General features: G+C 33.8%; 1 non-coding gene across 1 annotated transcript; it reads left to right on the forward strand.

The window, feature by feature from the left end:
• The first annotated feature begins 5627 nt into the window (after positions 1-5627).
• TRNAE-UUC (transfer RNA glutamic acid (anticodon UUC)) lies at positions 5628-5712 on the forward strand. Its single transcript has one exon. It is a non-coding gene; the product is annotated as a tRNA-Glu (tRNA).
• Positions 5713-11715: the final 6003 nt, after the last annotated feature.

Consider the following 11715-nt stretch of genomic DNA (forward strand, 5'->3'; position numbering starts at 1 on the left):
TCAGTGTCTCAACTCAGTTGTGTGGGTCCCCTATCATACAACCACCACATCTTTCATTGGCAGAGGAAGAGGTCCTAAGGTTTCCAGAGGTGCTTCTAATTTTATCATAAAATGAATCCCATTTTTCTTTCCATTTCTGATATAACTTCAACATGAAATTAAAAGAAAGATGAGAAAATGCAGACAAATCTTGAGTTATGGGGAAATTCATAGCATGACTTCTCTAATTAACAATGATATGTGGAACAAAGATAAAAATCTACCAAATATAAACATAGATACATCCTAGACATCCAAAGTAAGTCAAAAGATAGAAATTACTACATTTTAAACAAAAATGTAATAAACCAGATAAGATAGAAAAAATAATATTTACTAATATGTCCAAAAACACTGTCTTTGAAAAGATTAATAAATGTAAAATGTTAGAAGGAATAGGCGCTAGAAAAGCTATTTGCCCCTGAAGGAGGATTGACATGTACCATATGCATGCATAATTTTTTAAAATCTTGGTGAAAATGATTATTCCAAAACATATAAACTTTTTCAGAATTTAAGGGGATAAAATCTTGATTTGTCACCTCATTCTATTTGCTGAAACTGAAATCAGACAACATAATGTGCAAGAATATACTCAGAACAGGGGCACCTCCATGGCTCAGTCAGTTGAACATCTGGCTCTTGATTTTGACTCAGATCCTGATCTCATGGTTTGTGGGTTTGAGCCCGAGTTAGGTCAGGCACTGAGAGTGCTAGAGCCTGCTTGATATTCTGTCTTTCTCTCTTTCTGTCCCTTCTTCTCTTCTCAAAACTAAATTTAAAACCATTAAAAAATATACTCAGGGAGCACCTCGGTGGCTCAGTCGGTTAAGGGTCCGACTTCGGCTCAGGTCATGATCTCACCGTTTGTGGGTTCGAGCCCCGAGTCGGGCTTTGTGCTGACAGCTAGCTCAGAGCCTGGAGCCTGCTTTGGATTCTGTCTCCCTCTCTCTCTGACCCTCCCCTGCTCACGCTTTCTCTCTCTCTCTCAGAAATAAATAAAAACATTTAAAAAAAATTAAAAAAATATATACTCAGAAAAACTTAGTTTTCAGTTTAAATCCGACAGTATTAAACAGAGTATTAGAAAGGCATGTGGTAGGATAACTATTCATTCAGAGCAAGCAGAACCCTAAAACTGAAGACCTAGTATACTATTAGAAAATATATTACTATAGTTTATTACATCAACAGGTTGAGGGAAAATAACAGCATCTTAATGCTCATAAAGACTCTGACAGAATATTCACTTAGTCTCAATTCATGGAGGAGAGCACTTGTTGGGATGAGCACTGGGTGTTATATGGAAACCAACATGACATAAACTATGAAAAAAATGTATTACAAAAATAGATTTGACCTTACTGATAAAAAATGTAAAGTAAATTAAATTTTAAAAAGTACTTGATAAAAATCTAAAAGGAAAATAGTGGTGTTTCTGTCAGTAGTAAGATACAATTTCAAGAATCATTTACTTAGCTTAGAGTTGCTAGCCAATGCAGTATAATTAAAATACAATATATATATTTTTAATTTATATATTTTAAGATATATGTATTTTATAGAATATGAATTATTAGAATTCATCTTCTATATCTTCATATCATAGAGGTTTTTCTTAGAATAGAAAACCTAACACAATCAACACAAAATTCTGGAATCATAAAAAAGATCCACATGTGGGAATATTTCTTTCTTTTTTATTTTCTTAAGTTTGATTATTTCTTTTGGGAAAGAGAAAGCACGGTTATGGAGGAGTGGAGAGAAAGGGGGAGAGAGGATTTGAAGCAGGCTCTGTACTCTCTCTCTTGTGCAGGGCTCAACCACAGAACATGGTCATGACACAGTGTGATGCTGAACTGAGCCACCCAAGTGCCCCTGCATGTGGGAAAATTTCTGAAAATGCTTGTATAAAATGCCATAGGTTTTCTATATCAGTAAATGAACTGAAAGAATAAGAAAAAAATATCTCCAACACAATAAATGGTACATTTAAAAAATACATAGCAATCAGATTAAGAGAAATACATAAATGCAGGAAGACTATAATTTTATCAATAAATTAAGTTAATAGTAACTTATATTAAGAAAGCATTAAAAACAAAAATATATCTGGTATTTTCAACTAAGTTTAAGAGTAGTACAATTCTGAAAAAAATTAATAAGATTTGGGGAAATAAAATATTTTCTAAAGTTTATTTAACATAGTGCTAAAAATTAAAATTAATGAAAATTAAAGAAATGTGAAGCGGAGCAGTAGTCTTACAACTTGATTGAAACATTACTAAAGTAACTTTGAAAACCTGTGTCCTTTCAGTAGTTAAAATACTATCTAAATTATTTCATTAAACAGGATACTTTAATTTGTGAAATATAAATATCATATTTCACAGTAGAATTATGAAGTCATTTTATTAAACACAACTAAATGAATCCCAATTGCATTGAGATTTTTAAACTCACTCTACTATTGAAAAAAATAAAAGAACTTATAAAATTTCATTATGTAGTGCACTTTTTCTTTCTTAATCTTGTATTTTATCTTCTACGTCTCCCACAGTTGCTACTTTAACACATTCTCATGTATGAAACTATTTTTAATTATCTAATATACGAGGTGACAGAAATATGTATATTGATAGATCTGTATAATTTATATATTAATAATATATAATATGTAGCATATAATATGCAAATTATATCTATAACATATTATAGATATAATCCCCTATAATAATAAGGCCAAATATTCCAAAACATTTTATGCATTTAATAAGGACATTTAAAAATTGGACATTATGAAAAAATATTAGATATAAAATGGTAGATTTTTAAGTTATCTCTTTTAATGATGTGTACTTGGATGAATATTATGTGATACTAAGATGAAACCACCTTTAACATCAATTTGTTTTTCTAAGCTACAGAAAAACCTTGTTTACATAATTTGAAACAAGAGAATAGAACTTCTGTAACAGAAAAACACTCAATATTTGAACCTTTTCCAACGACATGACACATAGGCCATTAAACATAATTTGGTTAATGAATAACTAACTAGCTTAAAGCCTGATTAGGAGGCTTGAGTTTTATTGCAGGAAAAAATCATACATGTAAAATGATTTTTCATGTCCTAAAATCTCACACTATAATGTTTTAGAAAGAGTAGTTACAATAATGTTTCACCAAGTTTTACCCAAGGTCTATTAATTTCAAATATTAATCTTGTGTGTGCAGTGCTTCTCCACCTTAGTTATGAGCTTACAAAACTCTGTATCTGAGTCACATCCCCAGAGATTCTGATTAGTTATTCTAGTAAACAACCTAGGAGCTGGAATTTTTAAAAACATCCCCAGTTATTCTAACAAGAAGTCAAGGCTGAGAATTATTGTTACACCACCTGTTTTAGCCAGTGCACACAGAAGGGTTGAGAAAATCAGAATATTGATTAATTCAATATGTCATTGCAAATATCCTAGCTGAACATTTATTTCAATATATTTATTAATAATATCATACAGAGAAACGTTAAAGCATATTTTCCATTCATATAGTATATTGTAAAAAACTTGAAAATGACAGAGTATGATCAAACTATAATAAATGAAAAGTACAAGTGAAAAGATTAAAAAATATTTGCCTTTGGTACATAAGAATCTGAATAACTTTGAGGAAAGAGTGTCATCCAAAAAAAATCCATACTGTTCAATTTACTTTCAACCATTAAGAAGCCTTCATAAGCATTATAAAAAATAATCTGACTGAATTAAAAACTATGTTTAAGGAATCTGAAGATTTGCTCTATGGGCACAGATTATCAGGATAAAAATATCATTAAGAGTAAATAAACATAGGAAGCTTACTTATCTCAGTAAACAATTTTTAATCTGTCAGAAGACATTCCCCCATTAGCCTGCCAGTTCCAAAATGCCTCAACCATAGGAATCTACCATCTACCCAAATTTAATGCATTGTTTTTTTTCTAAAACATTATATAAAAATCTACTCTCAGTAAAACATCACTATTCCAAGTTGTTTTAAAAATTCTTCCAAAGTACAGGGGCACCTGGGTGGCTTAGTGGGTTAAGCGTCCGACTTTCGCTTAGGTCATGATCTCGCGGTTCGTGGGTTCGAGCCCCACGTCCTGCTGACTGCCAGCTCAGCGCCTGGAGCCTGTTTCAGTCTGTGACTCCCTCTCTCTCTGACCCTCCCCTGCTCACGCTGTCTCTCTCTCTCTAAAATAAATAAATAAATAAATTCTTCCAAAGTACAAAATATAGGAGAAAATTAAAATGAATAAATAAGTTATTAGGAATTTATATCTAATTTTTCATTTAGTTTCAAATTTTATAGATAAAATTGTTATACTTAAAAGGTTACAATATGTATCTGTAGAAACTAAGTAACCAAAACACTCTATTATGAATCTTTTAAAAATAATTTTATTAATGTTTTATTTATTTTTGAGAAATTACAAGCAGGGGAGGGGCAGAGAGAGAGGGAGACAGAGGATCCAAAATGGGCTCCATGCCTATAGCAGCGAGCCTGATGTGGGGCTCAAACTCATGAACCGCAATATCATGACCTGAGCTAAAGTTGGATGCTCAACCAACTGAGACACCCAGGTGCCCCTCTATTATGAATCTTATGTTTAGCTCTGATTGATATTTCTAAACAAGACACCAATAGCAAAAAATAAGCATCATTTTAAATTGATTAAAAATACATATATAATGCAAGTTTTACTGCATATCAGGCCTATAACCTGTACCTGTATCCTCAACTGTATTTTAGGGCACTGGAAACTGAATAAACATTCTGAATAAACATATCATAAGTAAATAGAAAGTAGAATAGTAAAAATTAGTAAATAAATGAAAAGTTTATTAGATAAGACAGATTAAGAAGCATGACTTACTGAAGTCTCATATCCTTTCATGAATTATTTTGTTTGTTTTCTATTTTGTTTAGATTTAGAGGGAATGGTCAAAAGCAGGGGAGACAGGGGAAAGAGAGAGAGTCAGAAGGAGAGGGAGAGAGAGAGAGAGAGGGAGAAAGAGAGAGAGAGACTTAGAGAGAAAGAGAGAGAGAGAGAGAGAGAGAGAGAGAATCCCAAGCAGACTCCATGCTTAGTGCAGAGTACAACATAGGGCTCAATCTCACAATCCTGGGATCATGCCCTAGCCATAATCAAGAATCAGATGCTCAGCTGACTGAGCCACTCAGGGACTTCATGAGTGATTTTTAAACTTAGGCCAGATAACACATTAGTAGAATGTAAAATAACAATACCAACTTTGTAGACATTAGCATTATAAAAAACGAAATAGATTAAAATACAGTAGAACAAATGTATACCATATAACATTGGTAAAGAGGAGTTTAGTGATTTTTTTTTTTTTTTTTTTTTTTTTTTTTTTTTTTTTTAGATTTTGCATGTTTCTCTTAGGCTGTGATATACAATGTATATCTTAGAGTATTTTTGAACCAGACAAGTTTATAAGCCATTGACTATACATCAAATATATTCCCCAGCTAACTTTTCAGTCAAGCAGAATATTTCATCAGAAATGGGTTTTGTCAGGGGCGCCCGGGTGGCTTAGTTGGTTAAGCGTCCGACTTTCGCTCGGGTCATGATCTCGTGGTTCGTGGGTTCGAGCCCCGCGTCGGGCTCTGTGCTGACTGCCAGCTCAGAGCCTGGAGCCTGTTTCAGTCTGTGACTCCCTCTCTCTCTGACCCTCCCCTGCTCACGCTGTCTCTCTCTCTCTCTCTCCTAGAAATAAATAAAACATTAAAAAAAAAAAAAGAAATGGGTTTTGTCATGCTTAAGTTTGCCTTTGATTTTTATCTAATAGCAATATGCTAATAAGAGAGACAGAAAGAGAGAGAAGATGGTGGGAAGAAGAGGAAAGGAAAAAGAAGGAAGAATAGGTAGCATTAGAAAATAAGAGGGTATAGAATTCAGTCTCAATCACTAATTCCCAAATTGTGGACCCCACTGTGTAGTCGTTTTCTTTGTTCTTTTCCGGTTGTAACATCTTATGCTTAATAACTCACTTAGAAACAAAGTGAAATGAGGGCATATAGCTCTGAGTTAATCAGAGTCACTTACTTGTTTCACTCACTTCCCCAAAGAGGAAGAATATTATATTCCTGATTTTCAAGTGAGGAATCAGTCACAGAACATTTGCAAACTTTCCTGTATTTTAAGATTGAAGAGGTAGAAGAAGATGGACTTATCTAATAGAGGTACTCAATAGATGACATATCTTCCTCGATCACTATACAATCATGGAAGTTCATATAACAAAAATGTCTGCAATATGAAGTTTCCACTGCAAATTAACTATCAAATGAAGATAAATATGATTTTTATATACCTTGTCTGTGTGTATGCATGCATGTGTGTGTGTGTTGAAGAAAGAGAAACAAGTATATGCATTGTTATGTGAGAATCCTCCATTGGGAATCTGGGCATAAGTTATACAACCCTCCTCGTTATTCACATGTCACACAGTTGCATCAGTCTATTAAAACTGATCAGCCTATTAAAATAGGAAATTATTTGGTCTGTAAATATTTATAATTGTGATATCTCCTTGTTGGATTGCTCTTTTATGATTATATATTCCTTTCCTTGTCTCTTTTTACAGTATTTGTTTTAAAATCTAGTTTGTCCAATGTAAGTGTCACTACTCTATCAGTTGACATCCATTTGCATGATAAATATTTGACCACCCTCTCATTTTCAATCTGTAGTTTAGTCATTAGGTCTAAAGTAACAGAATAGAAAACTCAGAAATCAACCTGCAACCATATGGTCAATAAATCTTTGACAAATCAGGAAAAAATATCCAACAAGGAAAAGACAGCCTCTTCAACAAATGGTGTTGGGAAAACTGGACAGGAACATGCAAAAGAATGAAACTGGATTACTCTCTTACACCACATACAAAAATAAATTCAAAATGAATGAAAGACCTAAATGTGAGATAAGAAACTATTAAAATCCTAGAGGTGAACATAGGCAGTAACCTCAATGACATCAGCCATAGTGACTTTTTCTAGATATATCTCCTGAGGCAAGAGAAATAAAAGTAGAAGTAAACTCTTAGGACTTCATCAAAATAAAAAACTTCTGCACAGCAAAGGAAATGATTAACAAAATTTAAAAGGCAACCTAATGAATGGGAGAAAATATTTACAAGGTAAAGTATCTTTTTATTTTTTTTTTAATAGTTTATTGTCAAGTTGGTTTACATATAACACCCAGGGCTCATCCCAAAAGGGACCCTCCCCCATGCCCATCACCCCCTTCCCCTCTTCCCCACCCCCATCAGCCCTCCGTTTGTTCTCAGCATTCAAGAGTCTCTCATGGTTTGCCTGCCTCCCTCCCTCTCCCCCACTATTTTTCCCCTTCTTCTCCCCCATGGTCCTCCATTAGTTTCCTCCTAATCCACCTATATATGCAAACATATGGTATCTGTCCTTCTCTGCCTGACTTATTTCACTCAGCATAACACCCTCAAGTTCCATCCATGTTGCTACACATGGCCAGATTTCATTCTTTCTCATTGCCATGTAGTACTCCACTATATAAATATACCACATCTACGTGATCCGTTCATCACTTGATGGACACTTAGGTTCTTCCCATGTTTTGGCTATTGTGGAGAGTGCTCCTATGAACATTGGGGTCCATGTGTCCCTGTGCATCAGCACTCCTGTATCTCTTGGGTAAATTCCCAGCAGTGCTATTGCTGAGTCAAAGGGGAATTCTATTGTTAATTTTTTGAGGACTTTCCACACTGTTTTCCAGAGGGTTTGCACCAGTTTACATTCCCACCAACAGTGTAGGAGGGTGCCCGTTTCTCCACATCCTCACCAACATCTAGAGTCTCCTGATTTGTTCATTTTAGCCACTCTGACCTGCATGAGGTGGTATCTCAGTGTGATTTTGATTTGTATTTCCCTNCTTTATTCTTAGGTATTTTATGGTGTTTGGTGCAATTGTGAATGAGATCAGTTTCTTGATTTCTCTTTCTGTTGCTTCATTATTAGTGTATAAAAATGCAGCCAATTTCTGTACATTGATTTTGTACCCTGTCTTTGCTGAATTCATGGATCAGCTCTAGTAGGCTTCTGGTGAAGTCTGTTGGGTTTTCTATGTAGAGTATCATGTTGTCTGCGAAAAGTGAAAGTTTGACTTCTTCTTTACCAATTCTGATGCCTTTTATTTCCTTTTGTTGTCTGATTGCTGATGCTAGGACTTCCAGCACTATGCTAACAACAGTGGTAAGAGTGGACATCCCTGTCATGTTCCTGATCTCAGGGGGAAAGCTCTCAGTTTTTCCCCATTGGGGATGATATTAGCTGAGGGCTTCTCATAGATGGCTTTTATGATGTTTAAGTAAGTTCTTTCTATCCTGACTTTCTCGAGGGTCTTTATTTAGAAGAGATGCAGTATTTTGTCAAATGCTTACAAAATTACATATCTAACAAAGGTTAGTATCCAAATCTGTAAAGAACTTATAAAACTCAACCCCCCAAAAATGAATAATCCAAATAATTAGTGGGCAGAAGACATGAATTAACAATTCTCCAGAGAAGATATACAAATTGCCAAAAGACACATGAAGATATGCTTGACCTCACTGATTATCAGGGATATACAAATCAAAAGTACAATGAGCAATCACCTCACTCTTGTCAGAATGGCCAAAATCCACAACACAGGAAATAACAGGTGTTGGCAAGGATATGGAGAAAGGGGAACCCTCTTGCACTGTTGGTGGGAATGGAAATTTGTGCAGACACTCTGAAAAAACATATGGAGGTTCCTCAAAAGATAAAAATAGTACTACCCTATGATATAGCCATGGCACTACTAGGTATTTCCACAAAGACACAAAAATACCTATTCTAAGGGATACATGTACCCAGTGTTTAAAACAGTTTTGTCAGCATTAGCCAAATTAGAGAAAGAGCCCAATTGTCCATTGAATTGTCCATTCACTGATGAGTGAATAAGTAAACCACACACACACACACACACACACACACACACACACACACACACTGCAATATTACTCAGCCCTAAAAAAGGAAGAAAATTTGCCATTTGCAAGAATGTGGTTGGAACTAGAATGTATTATGCTAAGCAAAACACATCAGTCAGAGAAAGAAAAATATCATATAATTTCACTCATATGTTGAATTTAAGAAACAAAACAGATGAACATAGTGGGGGAAAAGAGAGTGGTAAACTAAAACAGACTCTTAACTATAGAAAACAAACTCAGCAGTCAGCACATATTATACTATATGTTAACTGGAATTTAAGATAAAAGCTTTAAACAAAAATAAATAAATAAATAAATAGAAAAAAATGTTCACATTTTATCTTTAAAAATAAATTAATGCAGAATAAAAAAAGGAATAGAATCAAGATTTCTTGATCATCTCTATTTTTTAAGCATTTAAAAAATCTGACAAAGAACAGGTAGGATATTATATGGATGACAGCGTATTTTGAGAGTCTCTCAATTCACCCCATTTAAAATTTTTTAATGTTTTATTTATTATTGAGAGAGAGAGACAGAGAGAGAGAGAGTGCGAGCAGGGGAGGGTCAGAGAGAGAGAGGGAGACACAATCTGAAGCAGGCTCCAGGCTCTGAGCTGTCAGCACAGAGCCTGACATGGGGCTCAAACCCACAAACCGTGAGATTATGACCTGAGCCGATGTTGGACACTTAACAGACTGAGCCACCCAGGCGCCCCTAAATTCACCCCATTTAAACCCCCTATTTTTCTCACCTTTAAGAATTTTTCACCTTTTCCTAATTACACAGTCTCATTTACTTAAAATGTTCACAGTAGTTAAGATACATTGTAGGTTTGAAAGAGAGTTGTTTATCTCCAGTGGCTGTCTCACTTTATTCATTTATACCTAAGTCACAGCCTTAAAATATTTTACAATTCTTGTATTATAATATCTATAAGTGATAACACTTCAAAATAATTATCAACAGGAGAAATGTCTTAACAGGGAAAATGCATCATGATCCTTCATAGCCCTGTTTCAACATCATATAAATCACTGATATAGCTAATTGATGAGTTTTGATACCATTTTCACCTATATTTAGAAAAATAATGAATTGTTAAAAATAATCACCAAATATATCTTTTAATTATGGTTGGTACTGTAAGAAACACAAGGAAAATTAAAAAAAAAATAAGTTGTCTTTTCCCTCAAACTACTTACATTCTAATAAATTTCTCTAAAATACAATCAAACAATAATACAGTTACATAGAGGGGGTGAAGGTTTGCATTTCCACTAATTCTGTGGGCCACACACCCAGATCAATTCTTTTCACTGATTACATTTCCAAAAGGAATGGGATTGTGTACCAAAGAAAATATTTAAGTGGGTAAAACTCTGAGGCTATTAGTAACTGATGAGAGACTAATCAGAGTATTCAGGAAATATCAGAGAAGTCCAGAGACTCACAAGAATTACCAAGCAGGATAAATAAAATGAAATTTACATTGTGGTGATAATAAAGAACACTAAAAATAAAATGTAGATTTTATAAGACTGCCAAAACTAAAAATTTACCTTAATGAGAGTAACAGTTTGACAGATGACTTCTCTTCTGTCACAATGGATGTGAGAAGACAGAAATATGACAGTGCCCATGTGCTGAAAGAGCAATGACTGTCAGCCTAGATCATTATAACCAGGGAAGGCATCTTTCAAAATGATATATAATGTAAAGACATTTCCTGACAGAAATCACCAGGGCATGCCACTCCAAGTTATTCTCTGAAGAAAAGTCTAAATTTGTACTAATGGAGACTTGAGTTAAAAGAATAAAGAAAATCACACAATAGATAAATACACATGTAATGCTACATATGTATTAGTTGCATAAAATGGTATTGGTGGTTTGTGGAATTTACATGAAAAAGAAAAGAAAATGCACACAAATTAGCATGCAGTTTTTGATGTGAAGAATGAAGTTAAGATGTTCTAAAATACTTAAATTTACCTTGACAAAGTAAAATATTTTGTTTAAACTCAGAGACTGATTGACTAAGTGTGCATTTGTAATGTCCAGAGCAAATAATACAGGAAAGAAACAAAAAAGTATAACCTAACAAACTAGTAGAGCGTTATAAACAGAAAGAATAAATAACGAATTCAAAAGGAAGGTAAAATAGAAGTGGGAAAACAAAAAAAAATATATAAAATAGTTGGGAGGTAAAGTGAAAAAGTCCACTTATAGCATTAGTTTTTATAACTAAAATTGATTAATTTTGGGGGGAAAAATGTTGTCATCATGGATTACATATGTAATCCAAACTGTGATGTTTATAAGAGACACAACTAGATAATGAAGTATCAAATGATTCCCAGTAAAAATTAAAAAGGAATGACTAAGAAAATTAAAACCAAAAAAGCTGATACAGCTACATTGATAACAGACAAAATAGAGTGTAAGGCAAACAAACAAGGCAGGCACTTGGAATGAGCACTGGAGGTTGTATGTAAGTGATGAATCAATAAATTCTATTCCTGAAATCATTATTACACTATAGGTTGAGTAACTTGGATTTAAAAAAAAAAAAAAAAAAGGTCTACTTACTATGGTTACATAAATGCTCTAA

Source organism: Crocuta crocuta, unplaced genomic scaffold (assembly GCF_008692635.1).
Source record: "Crocuta crocuta isolate KB4526 unplaced genomic scaffold, BGI_CrCroc_1.0 scaffold430, whole genome shotgun sequence".
NCBI lineage: Eukaryota > Metazoa > Chordata > Mammalia > Carnivora > Hyaenidae > Crocuta > Crocuta crocuta.